The following is a 16319-nucleotide window of genomic DNA, read 5'->3' as shown; positions in this document are numbered from 1 at the left end:
GTTTATTAGGGTGCACAATATTTTGGGGAACACAATATCACCACAGACATGGTATTGATATCTGGTTTTCCCTGATCTAAGTTACTCTATATTGTATAAACAGTGGCTTTCTGGCTATACCTTGCCCTGGGTGACTCCATTTCATGAAGTGGCATTTGGATCCATTTTGAGTGCAAATATATAGAGTCAGGATGATTCTACACTTCCCTGTGCAAATAGACACCATCACCTGTCCAGCACCAGCCATGAAGCACACACTGACAACCCATTTCTGAAATTCACCAGGTGCCATGCCACAAACTTAGCAAAGCAGACAGGACCATGTGAGCACAGGGGCATGGCAAGAATATTTCCAGGAGAGCTGAGATCAAGGACTTACTGAACACTCCAGACCAACAACAGGGTGCAATACTCTCATCTGGAATCCATAAAGAGGAAGACACCTAACATTTTGATGGCAATACCCCACCCACCTGTAATCTGACCAGTCAGCTTCAAGGAACCAAAGGAGAACTCCCAACTGTCTCAGGGGCTTCAGTCCAGCATACCTGCACTGCTGACACAGACTACTTAATGGCCACTCATCCATCCACCCATCTATCCATCCACCCACCCATCAACCTATCCATCTAACTATGCTCTAGTCCCCATATACCTGTTTACCCATCTATCCATCCACCAATCCATCTATCTATCCATCCATCCACCCACCCATCCATTCATCTACCCCCAACCCATCTATCCACACATCCATCTAACTATCCCCCAAACCATCCATCCATATATGAACCCATCTATCTGTCCATGCATCTATCCACCCATCCATCCTTCCAGGTCCAGTTTTACATCTCTGCAACTCCACTCAACTTTGAGGCTTGGTGTGTCCTCCCAATCAGGGTTTCTTATCTGACCACCCCCACCCCCTGCTCCCCTTCTCTATCTCTGCTTCTGCCTTCAGTTAGGCCTCTCTGAACTCCTTGAATTCTGTGGTGGCCTTTTAGCTCTATATTGCCAGTCTGTAGTAGCCTGAATATTGAATATATAAAGCAATTAATTACCATGTGAAGTACAATGTATGATTTGAGAGTTGATGCTGGTATTAATCACCATCATCATGTGTAAGCCTTGGTCCTGCTTGTAGATGGTGTAGTGTCTGTGTGGCTATCACTCAATCCTCTTGGTTTTGATTTTTATTTTGTTTTGTTTTGTAATATTATTTTTTGAGACAGAGTCTTGCCATGTCTTAGTAGTTAAGATAGGAATAACTTTGCCAACAGTAAGGTATGGTGGGAAATCGAAAGCACTTGGCAAATTATAGCCAATGAAACCAATGTACCTTGTGTACTTATTGTATTTAATCCACAACAACACTGTGGATCCCATCTCTGTTTTGGAAATGCTCACAACAGACTCCTCTGGGTGTCTTGTAAGCCACTGCCAAGGGACAGTGCCCACTGCCAAAGGACAGTTCTGGTTTTTTGTGGGAGCAGCAGGACGCTACCATGTCTTCCTTCCTTCTTTATCTTTCCTTTGTGTTGAATCATAAGAATGTGTGCTGTGTCCACTTTAAAACCACCCGTGCATGAACCACTCACTGTGTTAGGGGTTCAGAGACAACCGGGGGCTTTGCTCCCAACCTGCTCTCACCAACCATCATATACCTCCCACCCCTATTCCAATGCAAGCCCATTTGTAATGGCCACAAAAGGCAGCTGCTTGCTGCCTGTTAAGAAGCGGGGTGGGGAAGAAGGAGGAAGAGGGGAGAGGGAGGGAGAGAAGGGAGGAGGAGAAGGAGAGGGGGAGGACAAGGGTGAGGAGGAGGGTGAGGAGGAAGGGGAGGAGGAGGAAGAGGGGGAAGAGGAAGAGGGGAAAGAGGGGGAGGAGGAAGAGGGGGAGGAGGGGGAGGAGGAGGAGGGGAAGGAGGGGGAGGGAGGAGGAAGAGGGGGAGGAGGAGGTGGGGGGGAAGGAGAGGAGGAGGAGGGAGAGAAAAACATCCTGAAAGACCCAGATTCCATGTTATTTCCATTATAAAAACTATTTTCCCAAGAGAAAAGACCTCATCAGTGTTCACCTGAAGAGCCTATTTATACAAAGATGCCTAAGACATGGTTCCCATGAGCAGTGAACATAACTAGACCATAGCCAGAAATACTGTCTTTCCTCAGCATCCACAAGGGAATGGTCCCTATAGTACCTGAACTCCAGAACATTAAATGTTCAATTTCTTAGGCTGAGGAGATGGTAGGTGCATGAATTTTTTTTTCTATCTTATTATTCTACTCTACTCTACTTTAGAAGTGGGGTTTTACCTGCAGCACTCGGGAGAGTGACCCCTGCACCTCACCTGGGCAACAACAGTAGAGCTGGCAATGATGGTGTAGGTGTGGGAGAGCCAACCCTGAGATCCATGAAAGCAGAACTGACCCTGCCTGACCCTTTACTCTTGCTACAAGGGGTGAACTAGCCAGGGCAACGCCGGGGAGCTCCCCCTGGTGGTGAGGAATAGAGAGAGCTGGCAGCCTGACCAACCTGCAACTACTAAGGACTAGAAATAGGGTTATGAGTTGGCCCACCCCAACATCCACACAATCAAGATCTGCTGGAGCATGTAAAGGAGCCTGTCCTGAAAAACAAAGCTGCAGGATCTCCAGGATATCTAAGAGGAGTCCCAGTGAGGGCCCAACATTGATAGTGTAGTAAGGACCAGAGGCCTTAAACCAGAGTAATGACACTTTGCAATGACCACTTGGAAATAAACAAATATGGATAAAAGGGTTTACTGTGTGACTCACTGTGACACACTACAGCTTCCATGACAAGGATGAAATTTCCTTGTTTTGTTTTTTTTTTTTCTCTTAAATTTTATTTTATTTTGGCAGGGGGTTTCAACGGCAGAGGATGGATAGGAAGGAATAAGAAATGAATAGGATGCAGATGCATGATGTGAAAGACACAAAGAATAAACATAGATAAAATTAAAAACAGAAGTGGGGTCCTGCTTTGGGATTATAGGGGTACGGAAGCTCTCCCACACGCACTGTGGACATTAACCCATGACTGATCTCTCTGGAAACCCAGCAGTGTCAGCACCATTGATCAGCTGCTAGTCTATGTTTCCTAGGGCACAACTTCAAGTCCAAGTCATGGACACATAAGTGGAACAGGTGCAAGACACTCGACCTGGTCACCAATCTGAAACGTACCCCTTCTGTTAAAGAAAACTACATGAAATGTGATGGAAGGTTCTCAGAATGGAAAGAAGAAATGCCTGGGTAAGGCTCCACCAGGCTGAGCAAACAATTCCAATCCTGTGGCTGTCGAGTCTGGGGTGTTGTAGAAGAGGGGTCTTCAGCTCTTCAGCACCATTCACTGCAAACCTCCATTTCTGAACTAACAGACTTAACATCTGTATGACCATGAGGTGAAATCCTTCAGAATACACAAACAGACCCCTATCTCCCCAAAGCTGAGGATGCCCTTAGGTGACACCCGAGGCCTACATCAGGGGTGCCCTGCTTGGCTATAACTCTCCTGTCTGATGTTTCCAACAAAGTATGTGGGAAGTGTCATGATTTATGGTTTTCTCAGAACATGGAATTTGGGGTAACACAAATCTGTGTTCTTGGATCATGGTCATTCACACTTGGCTCCAGTATAAACTTGTGTTTATGCACTGGCAAAAATTATTATTTTGAATGTTATGAATGAAATGTTATCAACACATATACTGAATGTCCATCACACACACACACACACACACACACACACACACACACACACACACACACCAAATACACATACACACACATAGAAACACTTACACAAAATACATTTTAGTATGAGTTAAATTATTTGTTTGAACATTTCAGAGTTTAAAGATCATGACATTGATAGGATTGATACATTTGTAATGTTTAAAGCTCCTTGTAGCATCTACACAATGTAACACTTTGAGGTGATGACCTGGAGATGAGGTATCCAGAGATACAGCTGAACTTCAAACTGTGTGTCTGAATGGAGGAGAAGAAAGCGGAGCTCCAAATGCCCACAGAGGACACAGCCACACCAGGCTGGCCAATAGGAAAATATTCAGCTTCAGAAAGAGAAACTAGCCTGCCACGGTACCTGCATCAGGTCTTCCACCTGAGGTCAGTGGCAGGAGTCTCAGATCTTACACTGGCAGCACACAGGTGCACAGCAGCTGGACAGACAGCAGCAGGGCTTGCAGCAGCTGGACTCACAGCAGCAGGGCTTGCAGCAGCTGGACTCACAGCAGCAGGGCTTGCAGCAGCTGGACTCACAGCAGCAGGGCTTGCAACAGCTGGACTGACAGCAGCTGGACTGACAACAGCTGGACTGACAGCAGCTGGACTGACAGCAGCTGGACAGACAGCAGCAGGGCTTGCAGCAGCAGGGCTTGCAGCGCCCACAGGAGCCACAACCTCACATGCAGCCTCCACAGGAGCCACAGGCTCTACAGGAGCTACAGCGTCCTTTGTAAAACCCACAGCTGGACAGGAACAGGCTGGCACACAGCAGCACACAGGCTTGCAGCAGCACACAGGCTTGCGGCAGCTGGATCCACAGCCCCCACAGCTGGAGCCACAGCCTCCTGAACAGCCACAGCAGCTCACGGTTCTGGTGTTTTGTGACTATGCAGTAGGTTAGAGGAGCAGATCAAGAGGAAGTGTGTAGGTGTGGGGCCTCCTAGCCTGTGACCTTTACATCCATGCCCAGGGTCAAGTGTGAGGTTGCACGTGGTCACTTCCTGGTTCCTGTCTGTGTCATAGTCTAGGACTCTCTTCTGCATGGTGTTACCTATTACCTCTGCTTTCCTTGTGCCTTTCCCAAACAGATGGCCATGTCCCCCAAAGAATGCTGTTCCTCAGTAATCATTAACAAGGCTCCAGTAGGTGTCCCCTCTCTTTGGGGCTGTAGCAAAGCACAGAGAACAGGAATGAAGGACTCAGGTACAATGGACTTGCAGGTTCACTTGTGCACAGCTTCTGTATTGTTCTCCCCAAGGCCACTTCTTAAAATTTACTGTAAAGACAGGGTTTCTCTACATAGGTAGCTCAGGCTGGCCATGCACCCATTATGTAGCACAGGCTGGCCTGGAACTTGCAGCTATCCTCTCTGCCTCAGCCCCTCTAGTGCTGATATTACAGGTGTGCTCCATATGCCTGGCCCAGCATTGCCTTCTAATGCTATGTTTCTTGCTGAAGCAGAACCAGAGCACTGTGGTTGAAGCCTATAGATGTCCAACCTAGGGACTGATTCTTTAGGTCTGGGGCCTGGACTCAGCTCTGATGTATGCTGGGGTCCTGTCTGCTTAAGATATCATGGAAAACTTTGAGTGTAGACTGAAACACCATCAAAAGACTTGATCCCAGAGCTCAGCTCCATTCCATATAGTGAGTATTCCTGTCTACAAAACACACATTCTAGATCTTTCTTTCTATGGCCCAGTGGTAGACAGGTGTAGGGAGTATACCAGCTGTCCAAGGACACTTTAATGCAACATTGTGTAAATATGTCTAGAATCCTGCCTGGGGTCTGAGCAGGGGAAGATGCTCCATGCTGTTCCCCCAGAAGCCACACGGTGGCACTGTGAGAGGCCTGCTGTCCTGCAGCTTCTCACTCTCCAGAGGTTCCTCCAGCTGAAGGTTCCTTTTGCTGCCTTTCCCATTCCACCTTCCTCACTCCCTATCTTGTTTGAGAAGCAACAGCTTTATGCAGTTGAAGGTGCAAAGATGCCAAAGAAAACTATGGCCAGCACGAAGCACATCTAGAAGCACCCAGCCTATCCAGATCTTCATCCCGTCCCTGGAACCCTTCTTCATTTTCTACTCATAGCCAAGTGCTTGAATAATGTACCAAATTCTGTCTGAGCTCCATTAACTATATTGCCCGGTCTCTCTCAGGGGACAGAGGAGACCTCACTCCCACAGACCCTTGTTCTTCAGATTCCATTTATTGTCTTTAGGATTTTAGCTCTAACAGTTAAGGGGGAAATATAAGCCATTCACACTAAAGCATTAACACACCAGGGATCTCCTGTGTTGATAGTTGCCATTCCTTAATGGGTTTTGAGCCCTGTTCTCCAGTGTGTTTACATGATGTAGGCATGCTTCTCTCTAAGTGTGCAGTTTTTACTGTGAATATAGAAATCTTACCTTTTTATGCTTAAATACTAGTGTATTTTGGCATCTTTCTTTTCGATGGGGTGTGGGGGTGTCTCCTTCAGATTAAAATCCTTCAGAATGGAGTTTAAAGAGCTGTAAAGACAACAGACTAAATCTGGGAATGGAGGTGCACACCTGAGGCAGGAGGATTGCCACAAGTTCCAAGCATGGCTATAGAGCCAGACCCTGCTGAAAACAGAAAAACCTGGGAAAAGTTTAAATAGACAGCTACGACTGTTTAAAAAACTATTTGATAAAACCAGGAACAACTTTAGTTAGTGAACATGAAAACTTGAAGAAATGGACATATTTCTGGGAAAGTATGATTTTGCCAAATTCATGAGAAATAATTTTGAATAGCTGGACAAACCAATAAAACCTCGGAGGGTGCTGAAATGATCCTCAGATTTAAGTCCAAACCCCCAGGAAGTGCAGCATTTGTGGGGTGGGAGAAAGGCTTGATGTTGTCTTTTTACAATTCAAAGGAAGGGGCCTGAGTATCACTTGGACACTGGTCAGTTTTACTGGGGAGCATTATTCCCTGGGAGATATGGCAGTCTGTCAGATAAAGGCACAAGGATGTAGAAGAAATAGGTAATACCATGCAGAAGAGAGTCCTGGACTATGACACAGACAGGAACCAGGAAGTGACCACGTGCAACCTCACACTTGACCCTGGACAGGGGTATAAAGGGCCCAGGCTCAGGAGGCTCCGCATCTGCACACTTCCTCTCTACCTGCTCCTCTAACCTACTCCATCCTCAACCAAACACCAGAACCATGAGCTGCTGTGGCTGTTCAGGAGGCTGTGGCTCCAGCTGTGGAGGCTGTGGCTCCTGCTGCTGCAAGCCTGTGTGCTGTTGTGTGCCTGCCTGTTCCTGCTGCAGCTGTGGAGGCTGTGGCTCCTGCTGCTGCAAGCCTGTGTGCTGCTGTGTGCCTGCCTGTTCCTGCTGCAGCTGTGGGGGCTGCATGCCCTGCTGCTCTTCAGGCTGCGGTTCTTCCTGCTGTCAGTCCAGCTGCTGCAAGCCCTGCTGCTGTCAGTCCAGCTGTTGCAAGCCCTGCTGCTGTGAGTCCAGCTGCTGCAAGCCCTGCTGCTGTCAGTCCAGCTGCTGCAAGCCCTGCTGCTGTCAGTCCAGCTGCTGCAAGCCCTGCTGCTGTCAGTCCAGCTGCTGCAAGCCCTGCTGCTGTCAGTCAAGCTCTTGCAAGCCCTGCTGCTGTCAGTCCAGCTGCTGCAAGCCCTGCTGCTCTTCAGGCTGTGGGTCTTCCTGCTGTTAGTGCAGCTGCTGAAGTCATCATTCTGGGTCCCCATGTACTACCAGTGCAACATCCCAAACTCTCTACTTGACATTGTCCTTCTGAACGAGCTTCCTCAGCTCTGTCCTTCAGTTTATCACCAGTTCTCAGACTCTAATGCTTCTTCCCTTAGCACCATTGCTTTCCACAGGACCAAACCAATATTGGCTTCCAGTTCCCAAGATGAGGTCATCTTCTCATTGACTGTCTCCTAACAAATTCTTTTCTGGAGTCATACTACCTATAGTGTCCTCACCAAAGCCCGCCCACTTAGCCATCTGAGCTCATGAGACTGTTCCTGCCATGTCTTTTGATCTTAGCAGGAGCCAATTCTTGGTGTTGCAGCAATAAGGTGAGTATAAAGACTTTCTTGGACAAGTATGTCAAGAAATTGCAACCCCTGCTTTATCTCAAATTGAATAATACAAACCAATAAAAAGTATCACATGGACCAACTGTGTTTTGTGTTGTGTTGTGTGTGTGTGTCTCCATCTGTGAGTGCACACATATGTTTATCTGTAGAGATAACTGCCATTGGTAAGTGGATGAGCTGCTGAGTGCTGCACTATTCCAGACATGATCAATCTGTTAACATTTTCAATACAGAATGGCTTTTTTTCTGATTGGGAACTTGAATAATCTCAATGAGGAAGAATCCCAGGATGTCTACTGTAAGGTCAAAGACAAACTGTCTTGAAGTGAATGGATGGTGACAATTCAGGCCTGAAGATTTCTTCTGGACTCCCAGGAATCTCATCTCCTGGGCTCCTTCTAGACTGTCTGTCTGGAGACCTTTTTGGAAGGATAGACCATGTGACAGTGACTAGCAGGCACTGACTAGGGCTTTGTCTTAATTAGGGTTTACTATTGCTGTGGAGAGACACCTTGACCAGGGCAACTCTAATAAAGAAAACATTTAATTGAGGCGGCTCACTTACAGTTTCAGAGGTTCAGTCCATTATGATCATGAAGGGGAGCATGGCGACATGCAGGCAGAGGTGATGTTGGCCTCATCTTGCAGACAACAGGAAGCTGATGGACTGTCACACTCAGTGAAGTTTGGGAAAAAAAAAAAACACCTCAAGGCCCACCCACACAGTGACCTACTTCCTCCAACAAGACCACACCTACTCCAACAAGGCCACACCTCCTAATAGTGCCATTCCCTTTGAGGGCCATTTTCTTTCCAATGTCCATAGACCAGTGAGGGTGAAGTCCAGACAGAAAGCTGAGGTTACAGGGGAAGGAAGAGGGATGTATGGGTGAGCCCTGTCCAGGAGATCAGTCAATGGGGCCACCAATATCCTCCTGATATGCATTGGAACCAGCCCAGTCCAGACTTGTTCCATCATAGTAATAATGGGTGTCTCCATTCCTCCAGTACTCAGACGAATCTCCTTAGAGTCACCACCCACTTCCAATCAGAGGCAACCCCCATTAAATAATTATAAACATCAACTCACTCCAGCAATCAGAACCTCTTCTGAGCTGCCACTCCTTTCTTAGAGCTATGATGGTTCATTTTTGGATAGCTGTGGGTTCATACACAGTATCTACAGAGCATAAAGAGGATCCAAGGTCCCTGTCCCAGCTCCCACATGGCACCATCCTAAAAATATAATACTGTCACCCCATTGGCATTAATACAGTAGAGATAGGGTGGACACATTTAAAATACATTACATACATATATAAAACTCTCAAATATTAAATAAAAGTAAATATCATTTTTAAAAGTGAACTAAATAAATAGCATTTTTCAAAAGAGAAAGAAAAGCATGGAGAGAAGGCTCAGCAGTTAAGAGCACTGGGGGCTTTTCCAGAGGGGCCAGGGTTGATTTCCCAGCACCCATAGGACACCTCACAATTATCTGTAATTTCAGTTCCAGGGGCATCTGACACCCTCCACTGGCCTCCTCAGGCACTGCATGCATATAGTGCACATGCATGCAGGCAAAACACCCATACACGTAAAATAAATAACTCACTCTTTGAAAATGAGAAGGAAAAGAAACTACCTGACTATTGACAGCAGCATCCCCTGGGTTGTTGGATCCAGAGGGAATAAGGAGAGAGGGAGTATTCATCTCTGTTCCTGCTGCCATGCCTGCCTGACCACAGGGGACTGCACTCTCAAACTGTGAGCCACATAACACTCATACACATGAAATAAATAAACCTAAAATATTAATAGGAGATAAAGTACAGGTTGCCAGGAATTACACTATGTAAATCAACATCCTTATTATAAGAGAAATGAAGAGTCCAAACTATACTGGGCTCTGCCTCATCCCAGTCAAAATGGTTACCATTAAAAACAAACAACAATGCTGAGCGGTGGTACACGCACACACCTTAATTCCCAGCACTGAGGAGACAGAGGCAGTTGGATCTCTGTGAGTTTGAGGCCAGCCTGGTTCTCAGAGCAAGTTCCATGATGAACAGGGTTACACAGAGAATCCCTTTCTTGAGAAAACACACAAAAAGAAAAAAGTAAAGAAAGAGAGAGAAATACACAAAGAAAGAAAGAAAGGTAGGAAGAAGAAAGGGTGGGGAAAACAAACCAAGAAACGGAAAGAAACATGTAAGTAAACTGGCCTGGGCCAAGCACCTGCTCAGGAGACCACAGTGGAGACAGAACTCAGAAGCCACCTCAGGTGGAAGCCATTTTCACACTTTCCTCTAATTCTTTAGTTTCTCCCAGTATACAGTGTCTAAATCAGCCAGTGCTTTGTCCTTCTGGGCCAGTTACACTAAGGTCCTGAAGAAGATGATCCTAAGCCCTGCCTTCTTGTTCTCCAGGCCCTGAGGCAGCAGAGTTTCCTCAGCAGTTAATCTTTCTTGGTGCTGCTGTGGTCTCTGCTACAAATGGTCACACAGGTGTGGGCATCCTTGGGAAAGTCAAAGGCCAAGTGCAGCACCATTACTGTTTTTATACACACACACAGTCACCACACCCCCTCACACCACTCAGATATACACCACTCACCCACACCACAAATCCACACACACACACCACACCACACACACACACACACACACACACACACACACACACACACACCACTCCCCCCACACCCTTCACATCCACACCACACATCCATACCACAAATTCACACACCCTCATCACACCACAAACCTACAACACCCCACACACATAAACACCACATACACCACCACACACAAGTATACACCACACACATAGTACACATGTACCACACACAGACCACACACCACATATACCACACACCATACACACATACACACCACACACACATTGCACTCATATAGCACATACATACCATTCACACTAAGGACCACACACACAATACACACCACACACACACACACACACACACACACACACACATACCACGTATCACACACACATACATACCTCCCATATCACCCACACCACACACACACACACACACACACACACACCACACTTCCATTCACACCACACACAGACACTCACACACATATACACACCACACACTTCACAAACCACACAAACACATGCTGTGGGATAATGCTTTTGGACACTGGTTTACTAAAACACTGATTGGCCAGTAGCCAGGCAGGAAGTATAGGTGGGGCAAGCAGACTAGGAGAATTCTGGGAAGAGGAAGGCTGAGTCAGTGTCACCAGCCAGACACAGAGGAAGCAAGATGTGAAGGCAGAAGTGAGAAAAGGTACCAAGCCACATGACTAAACTTAAATAAGAATTCTGGGTTAATTTAAGTGTAAGAGCTAGTCAGTAATAAGCCTGAGCTAAGGACCTACAGTTCACAAATAAGATAAGCCTCTGTGTGTTTCTTCGGGTCCAAATGGCAGTGGGACCTTTGGGCGAGAGAGATTTTTCCTGACCATGGGCCAGGCAGAACAAAGGAAAACATCAGTTACAAACTCATACACACAACATAACCTGCATACACACACACTACACACACTCACACTCACAAACACATCACAAACATATACACACACCACACACAGATACATCATACACCCACACACCACACATACATACCACAAAAACACCACATACCACACAGACCACATACACACATCTCACACCACACACACATATACACCACACCACACATGCAGAAGCACCATATACTGTACACATACATACATACCATACACACACCATAGCACACACACAGAGATGGGGAAGTCAGAGATTGACCTCAGCTGTCATTCCTCAGGTGCCAACCTACTTGTTTTCCTGACAGGATTTCTCACTAGAAGTGATCACCAATAGGCTAGACTAGCTGGCCAGTGAGCCACAGACCCTCTTTCTTTGTTTCTTCACTGCTGTGATAGACACATGCCACTATACCCAGCTTTTCACATGGGTGCTGGGGATTAATGCTTAGATGGCAAACCCTTACCATCTCCACAGCCCATGTTGTTGGGTTTGTTTGTTTGGCCAGTATACATTTGTTGTACAGAGCAATGGGGTTTGCATGACATTTAAATTAGAGATTATTGTTGGCCCCCCACTACCCTCCCCTGACTCCCCTCACTTTCACACCTGCCATGTCCAATTCATTCTCTCAAACAGTGGGACTCTAGCCAACTGGGCAGCCAGGCCTTGCCCTGCAGCCTATGGACACAGCTGCAGGCTCAGGCAGGGGATACATTCTTTAGTGCATGCTGGGAGTCATTCTCTGCATTGTTTGCTACTGGAAAATTCAAGTTTTGTGTCTTCCCAGAGGTGGGGGCTAGATATCCAGCTGTAAGATGGCCAGCTGCAAGGCTGAAGTTTATACACCCTAAATCATGATGCCAGAGAATCACAAACCTGACAGAGTCTCAAACTGAAGACATGGCACCATTTGAACCAGGATTTTATGGGAAGATCTGTCCAGATTGCCAAAGCCAACACATTCTTTAGGACATGGTATTGAGATCTGGCTTTCCCTGATCTAAGCTACTCTATATTGTGTAAACAGTGGCTTTCAGGCTGTGCCTTGCCCTGGGTGACTCTATTTCATGAAGTGGCATTTGGCTCCATTTTGAGTGCAAATATATAGAGTCAGGATGATTCTACACTTTCCTGTGCAAGCAGACACCATCACCTGTCCAGCACCAGCCATGAAGCACAGACTGACAACCCATTTCTGAAATTCACCAGGTGCTGTGCCACAAACTTAGCAAAGCAGACGGGTCCATGTGAGCACAGGGGCATGGAAAGAATATTTCCAGGAAAGCTGTGGTCAGGGACTTACTGAATACTCCAGACCGACACCAGGGTGCAATCCTCTCATCTGGAATCCATAAAGAGGAAGACACCTAACATTTCAATGGCAACAGCCCACCCACCTGTAATCTGACCAATCAGCATCAAGGAACCTAAGGAGAACTCCCAACTGTCTCAGGACCTTCAGCTCAGCTTACCCGCACTGCTGACACAGACTACTTAAATGGCCACTCATCCATCCACCCATCTATCTATCCACCCACCCATCCATCCATCTACCCCTTCATATATCTACCCAATCATCTAACTATCCCCCAATCAATCCATCCATCTATTCACCAATCAATCTGGCCATCGACCCATCCTTCTATCATCCATCTATCCATCCATCTATCCATCCATCAATTCACCTATCTCTCCATCTACCCATCCATCCATCTATCCAATTTTTACCCACCCATTCATCTATCCACCCATCTATCTTTCCAGATACAGTTCTCCATCTAATCTCTGCAACTCCACTCAACTTTGAGGCTTGGTGTGTCCTCCCAATCAGGGTTTCTTGTCTGACCACCTTCATATTCCTGCTCCCCATCTCTATCAATCTTGGCTTCTGCCTTCAGTTAGGCCTCTCTTAACCCCTTGAATTCTGTGGTGGCCTTTTAGCTCTTTATTGCCAGTCTGTAGTAGCCTGAATATTGAATATATAAAGCAATTAATTACCTTGTGAAGTACAATGTATGATCTGAGAGTTGATGCTGGTATTAATCACCATATTTGCCGGTACGTATATAAGCCTTGGTCCTGCTTGTAGATGGTGTAGTGTTTGTGTGGATATCACTCAATCCTCTAGGTTTTGATTTTTATTTTGTTTTGTTTTGTAATATTATTTTTTGAGACAGAGTCTTGCCATGTCCTAGTAGTTAAGATAGGAATAACTTTGCCAACAGTAAGGTATGGTGGGAAATCGAAAGCACTTGGCAAATTATAGCCAATGAAACCAATGTGCCTTGTGTACTTATTGTATTTAATCCACAACAACACTGTGGATCCCATCTCTGTTTTGGAAATGCTCACAACAGACTCCTCTGGGTGTCTCATAAGCCATTGCCAAGGGACAGTGCCCACTGCCAAAGGACAGTTCTGGTTTGGTGTGGGAGCAGCAGGACGCTACCATGTCTTCCTTCCTTCTTTATCTTTCCTTTGTGTTGAATCATAAGAATGTGTGCTGTGTCCACTTAAAAACCACCCATGTATGAACCACTGTGTTAGGGGTTCAGAGACAACCAGGAGCTTTGCTCCCAACCTGCTCTCACCAACCCCCACATACCTCCCACACCCTACTCCAACAGCAGGCCCATTTGTAATGGCCACAAAAGGCAGCTGCTTGCTGCCTGTTAAGAAGGGGGGTGGGGAAGAAGGAGGAGGAAGAGGGGAGAGGGAGGGAGGGAGGGAGAGAGAGAGGGGGGGGTGAGGAGTAGGAAAGGGCAAGGAGGAGGAGAAGGAGGAGGAGAAGGAAAAGGAGGAGGAGAAGTGGGAGGGGCAGAGGGAAGGAGGAGAGGGAGAGAGAGGAGGAAGGAGAAAAGGGGAGGAGGAGGAGGGGAAGAGAGAAAAACAACCAGAACAACCCAGAATCCATGTAATTTACATTTCAAAAAACTATTTACACAAAAGAAAAGACCACATCAGTGTTTATAAGCATAGCCTATTTTTACCAAAACGCCTGAGGAGTGAATATCACTAGGCCAGAACCAGAATACTGACTTCCCTCAGCGTTCTCAGGAAACTGGTCCCTAGAGTTCCTGGAACTCCAGAACCTTGAATGTTCTGTTCCTTAGGCCAAGGAGATGGTACAAGTATGAATTTTTTTCTATCTTATTATTCTACTCTACTCTACTTTAGAAGTGGGGTTTTACCTGCAGCACTCGGGAGTGTGCCCCCTGCACCTCACCAGGGCAACAACAGTAGAGATGGCCCTGGTGCTGTAGGTGTGGGAGAGCCAACCCTGAGATCCATGAAAGCAGAACTGACCCTGCCTGACCATGGGTGAACTAGCCAGGGCAAAGCTGGAGAGCTCCCCCTGGTGGTGAGGAATAGAGAGAGCTGGCAGCCTGACTAACCCTGCAACTACTCAGGACTAGAAGTAGGGTTATGAGTAGGCCCACCCCAACATCCACTCAATCAAGATCTGCTGGAGCATGTGAAGAAGCCTGTCCTGAAAAACCAAAGCTGCAGGATCTCCAGGGCAAGAACAGGATATCCAAGAGGAGTCCTAGTGAGGGCCCAGCATCGATTGTGTAGTAGGGACCAGGGGCCTCGAACCAGACTAATGACTCTTTGCAATGAATACTTGCAAATGAAGATATATGGATAAAAGGGTTTACTGTGTGACTCACTGTGACACACTACAGCTTCCATGACAAGGTTGAAATTTCCTTGTTTTTTTTTCTCTTAAATATTATTTTATTTTGTCAGGGGGTTTCAACGGCAGAGGATGGATAGGAAGGAATAAGAAATGAATAGGATGCAGATGCATGATGTGAAAGACACAAAGAATAAATAAAAAAAAGTTAAAAAAAATAAGAAGTGGGGTCCTGCTTTGGGATTATAGGGGTATGGAAGCTCTCCCACACGCACTGTGGACATTAACCCATGACTGATCACTCTGGAAACCCAGCAGTGTCAGCACCATTGATCAGCTGCTAGTCTATGTTTCCTAGGGCACAACTTCAAGTCCAAGTCATGGACACATAAGGGGAAGAGGTGCAAGACACTCGACGTAGTCACCAATCTGAAACCTACCCCTTCTGTTAAAGAAAACTACATGAAATGTGATGGAAGGTTCTCAGAATGGAAAGAAGAAATGCCTGGATAAGGCTCTACCAGGCTGAGTAAACAATTCAAATCCTGTGGCTGTGGAGTCTGGGGTATTGTAGAAGAGGAGTCTTCAGCTCTTCAGCACCATTCACTGCAAACCTCCATTTCTGAACTAACAGACTTAACATCAGAATGACCATGAGCTAAAATCCTTCAGAATACACAAAAAGACCCCTATCTCCCCAAAGCTGAGGTCGCCCTTAGGTGACACCAGAGGCATATATCAGGGGTGCCTGCTTGCCTATAACTCTCCTGTCTAATGTTTCCACCAGAGTATTTGGGAAGAGTGATGATTTTTCTCAGATCATGGAATTTGGTGTAACACAAATCTGTGTTCTAGGATCATGGTCATACATACTTGGCCCCGTATATACTTGGGTGTATGCACTGGCAAAAATTATTATTTTGAACACAGGAAATGTTATCAACACACACATACTGAATGTCCATTGCACGCATACACACACACACCTAATGCAAACACACAAACACATACACACACACATAGAAACACATACACAAAACACATTTCAGTATGATTTAAATAGGATTGATACATTTGTAATGTTTAAAGCTCCTTGTAGCATCTACACAATGTAACACTTTGAGGTGATGACCTGGAGATGAGGTATCCAGAGATACAGCTGAACTTCAAACTGTGTGTCTGAATGGAGGAGAAGAAAGCGGAGCTCCAAATGCCCACAGAGGACACAGCCACACCAGGCTGGCCAATGGGAAAAGTATTCAGCTTC

The sequence above is a fragment of the Onychomys torridus genome, chromosome 1, assembly GCF_903995425.1.
Source record: "Onychomys torridus chromosome 1, mOncTor1.1, whole genome shotgun sequence".
Taxonomy (NCBI): domain Eukaryota; kingdom Metazoa; phylum Chordata; class Mammalia; order Rodentia; family Cricetidae; genus Onychomys; species Onychomys torridus.
Note: the sequence above shows the minus strand (reverse complement) of the source record.